We start from the raw sequence: 9,282 nt of genomic DNA, 5'->3' as shown, positions 1-9,282 counted from the left end.
ACAAATCACCGTGTCATTTGCCTTATTTGCTTGTGATTTGTTTTCACCCTCTCTTTCGGACTCGTTTATATTTCTAACGCTAACCCCGGCTTTGTAGTTGTGCTTAAAGTTTGTAAATTTCAAATTCACCCTATTCACCCCCCTCTAGGCGACTTTCAGTCGCCATGCCAGTTGGGGGGATTGCCTAAGTTGAATTTTCCTTCGTTCGATGGATCCAATCTGAAACTATGTCAATCCAAATGTGAAAAGTATTTCAATATGTATGCTACTGAAGCATCTATTGATCTATGTGGGTTCAAGTGGCTACAATGCATTTTGTGGGAGTTGCTGATCGTTGGTTACAGTCTGTCGAACCACGACTTCCATCCATGTCGTGGCGACAATCTGCCAGTCCATTAATGATAGGTTTGGTCGTGAGCAGCATGAGTTAGTATTCGTAAGCTATTTCACATTCACCAAACCTCCACGGTGCAAGATTATGTGGATCGCTTTAGTGAGCTTATTGATTTACTGGTCACTTATGAACACACCACTGATCCATTATATTATACTATGAAGTTCATATAAGGCCTCCGTGATGACATTAAATCTGTTATTCTTGTTCAACGTCCGGGCGACTTGGATACTGCTTGTGCTTTGGCATTGTTGCAGGAGGAAGCGGAGACCTCTCATCATCGGGAGTCTGGTCGTGTGGATCATGCACACTCTACACGGGTTATTTTTCAACAAGGTCAGCCTCCTCGGTGGGGAAAACAGCTGGACAGTTCCAAATTAGCTACGACTGCACCACCTGCGTCTGCTGACAGCAAGGTAGCATCATTGCGCGCTTATCGTCGAGCACGGGGCCTTTGTTAGTTCTGTGCTGAAAAATGGAGCAAAGGTCATAAGTTTGGTGACACTATCCAGTTACATGATGTCCAAGAACTGTGGGAAATGTTTTCTTCGGAACCCCATGAATCAGAGGGTGAATTTGAAGATTCTGCTGAAACCTTCATGATCCTGCTATCAACAGAGGCCATATCGGCAAAGAAGGCTCCGTCTAGATCCTTCTGGCTTCAAGGCCAGCTTTAGGATGAGAACATGTTGATACTCTTGGATTCGGGTAGTTCTCACTATTTTCTAAATGCTTCTCGCACTTCTTCGTTGTCTGGGTTCGTGAGTTTGGAGACACCACTAGCAGTCACAGTTGCTAATGGTGGGAATCTGCATTGTCCATTGGAGCTTCCCAATGCCACCTGGTCGGTTCAGGAGTTGGAGTTCTGCACAACATTTAAAGTCATTCCCCTTCTGTATTATTGAGAGCACCTAGAGGGGGGGTGAATAGGTGATCCTGTAAAAACTTCAAACTTAAGCCACAAAAACTTGTTAAGTGTTAGCACGATTATTTCCAAGTGGCTAAGGTGAAGTCTCAACAATCAAAACACAGTACCACAAGAGAATCAAGCACAGAGTGACACAGTGGTTTTATCCCGTGGTTCGGCCAAGACCAACGCTTGCCTACTCCACGTTGTGGCGTCCCAACGGACGAGGGTTGCAATCAACCCCTCTCAAGCGGTCCAAAGACCCACTTGAATACCACGGTGTTTTGTTTTCCTTTCACTATCCCGTTTGCAAGGAATCTCCACAAATTGGAGTCTCTTGCCCTTACAAGTATATGATCACAAATGAAACACAGAGTAAGGGAGGGAAGCAACACACACAAATCCACAGCAAAAGCGCACACACACGGCCAAGAATCGAGCTCACAAGACTATCTCAGAGTTCTCACTTAGAACAGAGCTCGAATCACTTAGAAACACAAACGAATGCGCAGAGACTTAGTGTGGATGATCAAGAATGCTCAAAGGTTGCTTGTGTATGTCCTCCATGCGCCTAGGGGCTCCTTTTATAGCCCCAAGGCAGCTAGGAGCCGTTGAGAGCAAATCCGGAAGGCCATCCTTGCCTTCTGTCGTCGGGGGCACCGGACAGTCCGGTGCACACCGGACACTGTCCGGTGCCCGATTTGTTTCCTTAAACGGCGAAGACGACCGTTGCAGACCGTTGGCAGATCTGGCGCTGTTGGCGCACCGGACATGTCCGGTGCACACCGGACAGTCCGGTGCCGTCTTCCGACCGTTGGCTCGGCCACGTGTCCCGCGCGGATTGCGCGGCCGACCGTTGGCCCTGGCCGACCGTTGGCTCACCGGACAGTCCGGTGCACACCGGACAGTCCGGTGAATTTTAGCCGTACGCCGCCGGCCAATTTCCCGAGAGCGGCCAGTTCGAGTCGCGCCAGCCTGGCGCACCGGACACTGTCCGGTGCACACCGGACAGTCCGGTGCTCCAGACCGAGCTGGATCTTGGCAGCACACAGCCAAGTCCCTTCTCCTTTTCTCTATTCTTCTTCTTTCTGTTTCTAACACTTAGACAAATATATTAGTACTTAAAACCAATGTACTAAGGCTTAGAAACATACCTTTACTTCATGATTTTCACCTTGTTCATCCATGTACATAAATTCCCAATTAAGCACATGTGTTGGCACTCAATCACCAAAATACATAGAAATGGCCCAAGGGCACATTTCCCTTTCAATCTCCCCCTTTTTGGTGATTTATGCCAACACAACATAAAGCAACTAGAACAAGAGCAAAATCACTTCAAATAAAAACTCAAATTGGTTTTGATTCAATTTTGGCATATATGGATCATCCTTTGCCACCACTTGGTTTGTTTTTGCAAATCAAACTCAAATCTCTATCTCTAAGTCAAACACACATGTTGAAGTATAAAGAGAGTCATTCAAAAAGAGATTGATCAAAGATTTCAAAAACTCCCCCTTTTTCCCATAATCAACACTTCTCCCCACAAGAAGCCAACTTTTGAAAATAGAGACAATAAGAGACAATAAAAGCTTTTGACAAAACAAAAACTCTATTCTACTATTTTCAAAATCTCTCAAGTGGTAGCTGATCCATTTATCACTTTGGCCTTTATTTTCTCCCCCTTTGGCATCAAGCACCAAAACGGGATCAATCGTGGCCCGTTAACCCCATTGCCTCACCAAAGTCTTCAATTAAGAGCAAATGGCAATAAGATTTCATGAGATGAACTTGGAATTAGTTACCCTCTCATCGGAGTGCAGTGGAAGTCTTTCATGGTCCAAGTTCACCTTTTCCCTTTCAATCCTCCTTCGAGACTAAATTATCAAACTCAAGCACAAGGTTAGTCTCAAAGGGTCAAGTTGTAACACATCTCCCCCTAAACATGTGCATCACTTTGCAACGGACTTGTGAGGTCCAGGGAGTGTTGGTACAACTTGAGCACCACAATAAGCAACAAAATGCAGAATGGACCTGATCAAATGCATAAACACATGTATGCTACAATTCAATCCAAGTTCCGCGAATCTAAGACATTTAGCTCACTACGCAACCTGCAAAAGGTCTTCTCATCTAGAGGCTTAGTGAAGATATCGGCTAGCTGGTTCTGGGTGCTAACATGAAACACTTCGATATCTCCCTTTTGCTGGTGGTCTCTCAAAAAGTGATGCCGGATGTCTATGTGCTTTGTGCGGCTGTGTTCAACAGGATTTTCCGCCATGCGGATAGCACTCTCATTATCACATAGGAGTGGGACTTTGCTCAGATTGTAGCCAAAGTCCCTGAGGGTTTGCCTCATCCAAAGTAGTTGCGCGCAACACTGTCCTGCGGCAACATACTCGGCCTCAGCGGTGGATAGGGCAACGGAAGTTTGTTTCTTAGAGTTCCATGACACCAGGGACCTTCCTAAGAATTGGCACGTCCCCGATGTACTCTTCCTATCGACCTTACATCCAGCATAGTCGGAGTCTGAGTATCCAACTAAGTCAAAGGTAGACCCCTTTGGATACCAGAGCCCGAAACAAGGCGTAGCAACCAAATATCTAAGAATTCGCTTCACCGCCACTAAGTGACACTCCTTAGGATCGGATTGAAATCTAGCACACATGCATACGCTAAGCATAATATCCGGTCTACTAGCACATAAGTAAAGCAAAGAACCTATCATTGACCGGTATGCTTTTTGATCAACGGACTTACCTCCTTTGTTGAGGTCGGTGTGTCCGTCGGTCCCCATCGGAGTCTTTGCGGGCTTGGCGTCCTTCATCCCAAACCGCTTTAGCAGATCTTGCGTGTACTTCGTTTGGGAGATGAAGGTGCCGTCCTTGAGTTGCTTCACTTGGAACCCAAGGAAGTAGTTCAACTCGCCCATCATCGACATCTCGAATTTCTGCGTCATCACCCTGCTAAACTCTTCACAAGACTTTTGGTTAGTAGAACCAAATATTATGTCATCGACATAAATTTGGCACACAAACAGATCACCATCACATGTCTTTGTAAAAAGAGTTGGATCGGCTTTCCCAACCTTGAAAGCATTAGCAATTAAAAAGTCTCTAAGGCATTCATACCATGCTCTTGGGGCTTGCTTAAGTCCATAGAGCGCCTTAGAGAGCTTACACACATGGTCGGGGTACCGTTCATCCTCGAAGCCAGGGGGTTGCTCCACGTACACCTCCTCCTTGATTGGCCCGTTGAGGAAAGCGCTCTTCACATCCATTTGAAACAACCTGAAAGAATGGTGAGCGGCATATGCTAGCAAGATTCGAATTGACTCTAGCCTAGCCACAGGAGCAAAAGTCTCCTCGAAATCCAAACCTGCGACTTGGGCATAACCTTTTGCCACAAGTCGAGCCTTGTTCCTCGTCACCACCCCGTGCTCGTCCTGTTTGTTGCGGAACACCCACTTGGTTCCCACAACATTTTGCTTCGGACGAGGCACCAGTGTCCAAACTTCATTGCGCTTGAAGTTGTTTAACTCCTCTTGCATGGCCAACACCCAGTCTGGATCTAGCAAGGCCTCTTCTACCCTGAAAGGCTCAATAGAAGAGACAAAGGAGTAATGCTCACAAAAATTAACTAATCGAGATCGAGTAGTTACTCCCTTGCTAATGTCACCCAGAATTTGGTCGACGGGATGATCCCTTTGAATCATCGCTCGAACTTGGGTTGGAGGTGCCGGTTGCGCTTCTTCCTCCATCACTTGATCATCTTGTGCTCCCCCTTGATCAAGCGCCTCCACTTGAGGTACCTGTTCGTCATTTTTGGTTGGGGGATGCACCATAATTGAGGAAGAGGGTTGATCTTGCTCATCTTGTTCCTGTGGCCGCACTTCTCCAATCGCCATGGTTCGTATAGCGGCTGTCGGAACATCTTCTTCATCCTGTTGATGGCGTGGCAAGCCGTGTTCACGGCTTCCGTCCAAAAGCACTCGGGGGTCTTGAACTCTCCTAGCATCGTCCTCGCCATGTCGATGAGCGTCCTGTTCTTCCTCTCTACCACACCATTTTGCTGTGGTGTGTAGGGAGCGGAGAACTCGTGCTTGATCCCTTCTTCTTCAAGGAACTCCTCCACTTGAAGGTTCTTGAACTCGGACCCGTTGTCGCTCCTTATCTTTTTCACTTTGAGCTCAAACTCATTTTGAGCCCTCCTGAGGAAGCGCTTGAGGGTCCCTTGGGTTTCAGACTTATCCTGCAAAAAGAACACCCAAGTGAAGCGGGAAAAGTCATCAACAATAACTAGACCATACTTACTTCCCCCTATGCTTAGATAGGCGACGGGTCCGAAGAGATCCATATGCAGCAGCTCCAGGGGTCTTGAAGTGGTCATCACATTCTTGCTGTGATGCGCTCCTCCCACCTGTTTCCCTGCTTGACAAGCTGCACAAGGTCTATCTTTTTCGAAATGAACATTGGTTAGACCTATCACATGTTCTCCCTTTAGAAGCTTGTGGAGGTTCTTCATCCCCACATGTGCTAAGCGGCGATGCCACAGCCAGCCCATGCAAGTCTTAGCCATTAAGCATGCATCTAGACCGGCCTCTTCTTTTGCAAAATCAACTAAATAAAGTTTGCCGTCTAATACACCCTTAAAAGCTAGTGAACCATCACTTCTTCTAAAGACAGACACATCTACATTTGTAAATAAACAATTATATCCCATTTGACATAATTGACTGACAGATAGCAAATTATATCCAAGACTCTCCACTAAGAATACATTTGATATAGAATGCTCATTAGAAATTGCAATTTTACCTAGCCCTTTTACCTTGCCTTGATTCCCATCACCGAATATGATTGAATCTTGGGAATCCTTATTCTTGACGTAGGAGGTGAACATCTTCTTCTCCCCCGTCATATGGTTTGTGCATCCGCTATCAATAATCCAGCTTGAACCCCCGGATGCATAAACCTGCAAGGCAAATTTAGGCTTGGGTCTTAGGTACCCAACTCATGTTGGGTCCTGCAAGGTTAGTGCAAATATCCTTAGGGACCCAAATGCAAGTTTTGTCTCCCTTGCATTTTGCCCCTAACTTCCTAGCAACTATTTTCCTATCCTTTCTACAAATAGCAAAGGAAGTGTTTAAAGCACAAAAAATTATAGAAGGTTCATTCACTACTTTCCTAGGAGCATGAATAACATTCTTTCTAGGCACATGAGCAATATTTCTCCTAGGCATATCCCTATCATGCTTATAAGAAGAACTAGAGGCAAACATGGCATGAGAATCATAAACATGTGAATCAAAATCATTATAAGCATTTCTAGCATTTCTCCTATCATAATACATAAAAGCATGGTTCTTTTTAGCATTACTAGCCATAGGGGCCTTCCCTTTCTCCTTGACGAAGATGGGAGCCTTATGGCTTGTTAAGTTCTTGGCCTCTCTCTTGAAGCCAAGTCCATCCTTAATTGAGGGGTGTCTACCAACCGTATAGGCATCCCTTGCAAATTTTATTTTATCAACTTCATTCTTGCTAGTCTTAAGTTGGGCATTAAGACTAGCCACTTCCTTATTTAATTTGGAAATTAAAACTAGATGTTCACTACAGGCATCAACATCGAAATCCTTACACCTAGTGCAAATCTTAACATGTTCTACACAAGAATTAGATTTATTTGCTACTTCTAACTTAGCATTTAAATCATTGTTAACACCTTGTAAAGTAGAAATGGTTTCATGACAAGTAGATAGTTCATAAGAAAGCATTTCATTTCTTTTTACTTCTAAAGCATATGATTTTTGTGCCTCTACAAATTTATCATGTTCATCATACAATAAATCCTCCTGCTTTTCTAAAAGCCTATCCTTTTCATTCAATGCATCAATCAATTCATTGATTTTATCTATCTTAGATCTATCTAAGCCCTTGAACAAGCATGAATAATCTATGTCATCATCACTAGACTCACTATCACTAGAAGAAGCATAAGTGGAGTCTTGAGTACTCACCTTCTTCTCCCTTGCCATAAGACATGTGAGACGCTCGTTGGGGAAGAGAGCCGATTTGTTGAAGGCAGTGGCGGCGAGTCCTTCGTTGTCGGAGTCGGAGGAGGAGCAATCCGAGTCCCACTCCTTTCCTAGATGCGCCTCGCCCTTTGCCTTCTTGTATTGCTTCTTCTTTTCTCTTTTGTTCCCCTTTTCCTGGTCACTTTCATTATCGGGACAGTTAGCGATAAAATGACCAAGCTTACCGCATTTGAAGCATGAGCGCTTCCCCTTGGTCTTGGTCTTGCTTGGCTGCCCCTTGCGACCATTTAGCGCCGTCTTGAATCTCTTGATGATGAGAGCCATCTCTTCATCGTTGAGTCCGGCCGCCTCAATTTGTGCCACCTTGCTAGGTAGCGCCTCCTTGCTTCGTGTTGCCTTGAGAGCGAGAGGTTGCGGCTCGTTGATCGGACCATTCAAGGCGTCGTCCACATATCTCGCCTCCTTGATCATCATTCGCCCGCTAACAAATTTCCCAAGAACTTCTTCGGGCGACATCTTGGTGTACCTGGGATTTTCACGTATATTGTTCACCAAGTGAGGATCAAGAACGGTAAATGACCTTAGCATTAGGCGGACGACGTCGTGGTCCGTCCATCGCGTGCTCCCGTAGCTTCTTATCTTGTTGATAAGGGTCTTGAGCCGATTGTATGTTTGCGTTGGCTCCTCGCCCCTTATCATTGCGAACCGTCCAAGCTCGCCCTCCACCAACTCCATCTTGGTGAGTAAGGTGACGTCGTTCCCTTCATGAGAAATCTTGAGGGTGTCCCAGATTTGCTTGGCGTTATCCAAGCCGCTCACCTTATGGTATTCATTCCTGCACAAGGAAGCTAGAAGAACAGTAGTAGCTTGTGCATTCTTATGAATTTGTTCATTAATGAACATGGGACTATCCGAACTATCAAAATGCATTCCACTCTCTACAATCTCCCATATACTAGGATGGAGAGAGAATAGGTGACTACGCATTTTGTGGCTCCAAAATCCGTAGTCCTCTCCATCAAAGTGTGGGGGCTTGCCGAGTGGAATGGAGAGCAAATGAGAATGTGAACTTTGCGGAATACGAGAGTAATCAAAAGAAAAGTTCGAATTAACCGGTTTTCTTTGTTTGTCGTAGTCGTCGTCCTTTTGGGAAGAAGAGGACTCATCGCTGTCGTAGTAGACGATCTCCTTGATGCGTCTTGTCTTCTTCTTCTTTCCTTCCTTCCGTCTTTGGCCCGAGCCGGAGTCGGTAGGCTTATCGTCCTTCGGCTCGTTGACGAAGGATTCCTTCTCTTTGTCGTTGATCACTATACCCTTCCCCTTAGGATCCATCTCTTCGGGCGGTTAGTCCCTTTGTGAAGAGAACGGCTCTGATACCAATTGAGAGCACCTAGAGGGGGGGGTGAATAGGTGATCCTGTAAAAACTTCAAACTTAAGCCACAAAAACTTCTTAAGTGTTAGCACGATTATTTCCAAGTGGCTAAGGTGAAGTCTCAACAATCAAAACACAGTACCACAAGAGAATCAAGCACAGAGTGACACAGTGGTTTTATCCCGTGGTTCGGCCAAGACCAACGCTTGCCTACTCCACGTTGTGGCGTCCCAACGGACGAGGGTTGCAATCAACCCCTCTCGAGCGGTCCAAAGACCCACTTGAATACCACGGTGTTTTGTTTTCCTTTCACTATCCCGTTTGCAAGGAATCTCCACAAATTGGAGTCTCTTGCCCTTACAAGTATATGATCACAAATGAAACACAGAGTAAGGGAGGGAAGCAACACACACAAATCCACAGCAAAAGCGCACACACACGGCCAAGAATCGAGCTCACAAGACTATCTCAGAGTTCTCACTTAGAACAGAGCTCGAATCACTTAGAAACACAAACGAATGCGCAGAGACTTAGTGTGGATGATCAAGAATGCTCAAAGGTTGCTTGTGTATGT

This window comes from Zea mays, chromosome 9, assembly GCF_902167145.1.
Source record: "Zea mays cultivar B73 chromosome 9, Zm-B73-REFERENCE-NAM-5.0, whole genome shotgun sequence".
Classification (NCBI taxonomy): Eukaryota; Viridiplantae; Streptophyta; class Magnoliopsida; order Poales; family Poaceae; genus Zea; species Zea mays.
This window is presented reverse-complemented; position numbering follows the sequence as displayed.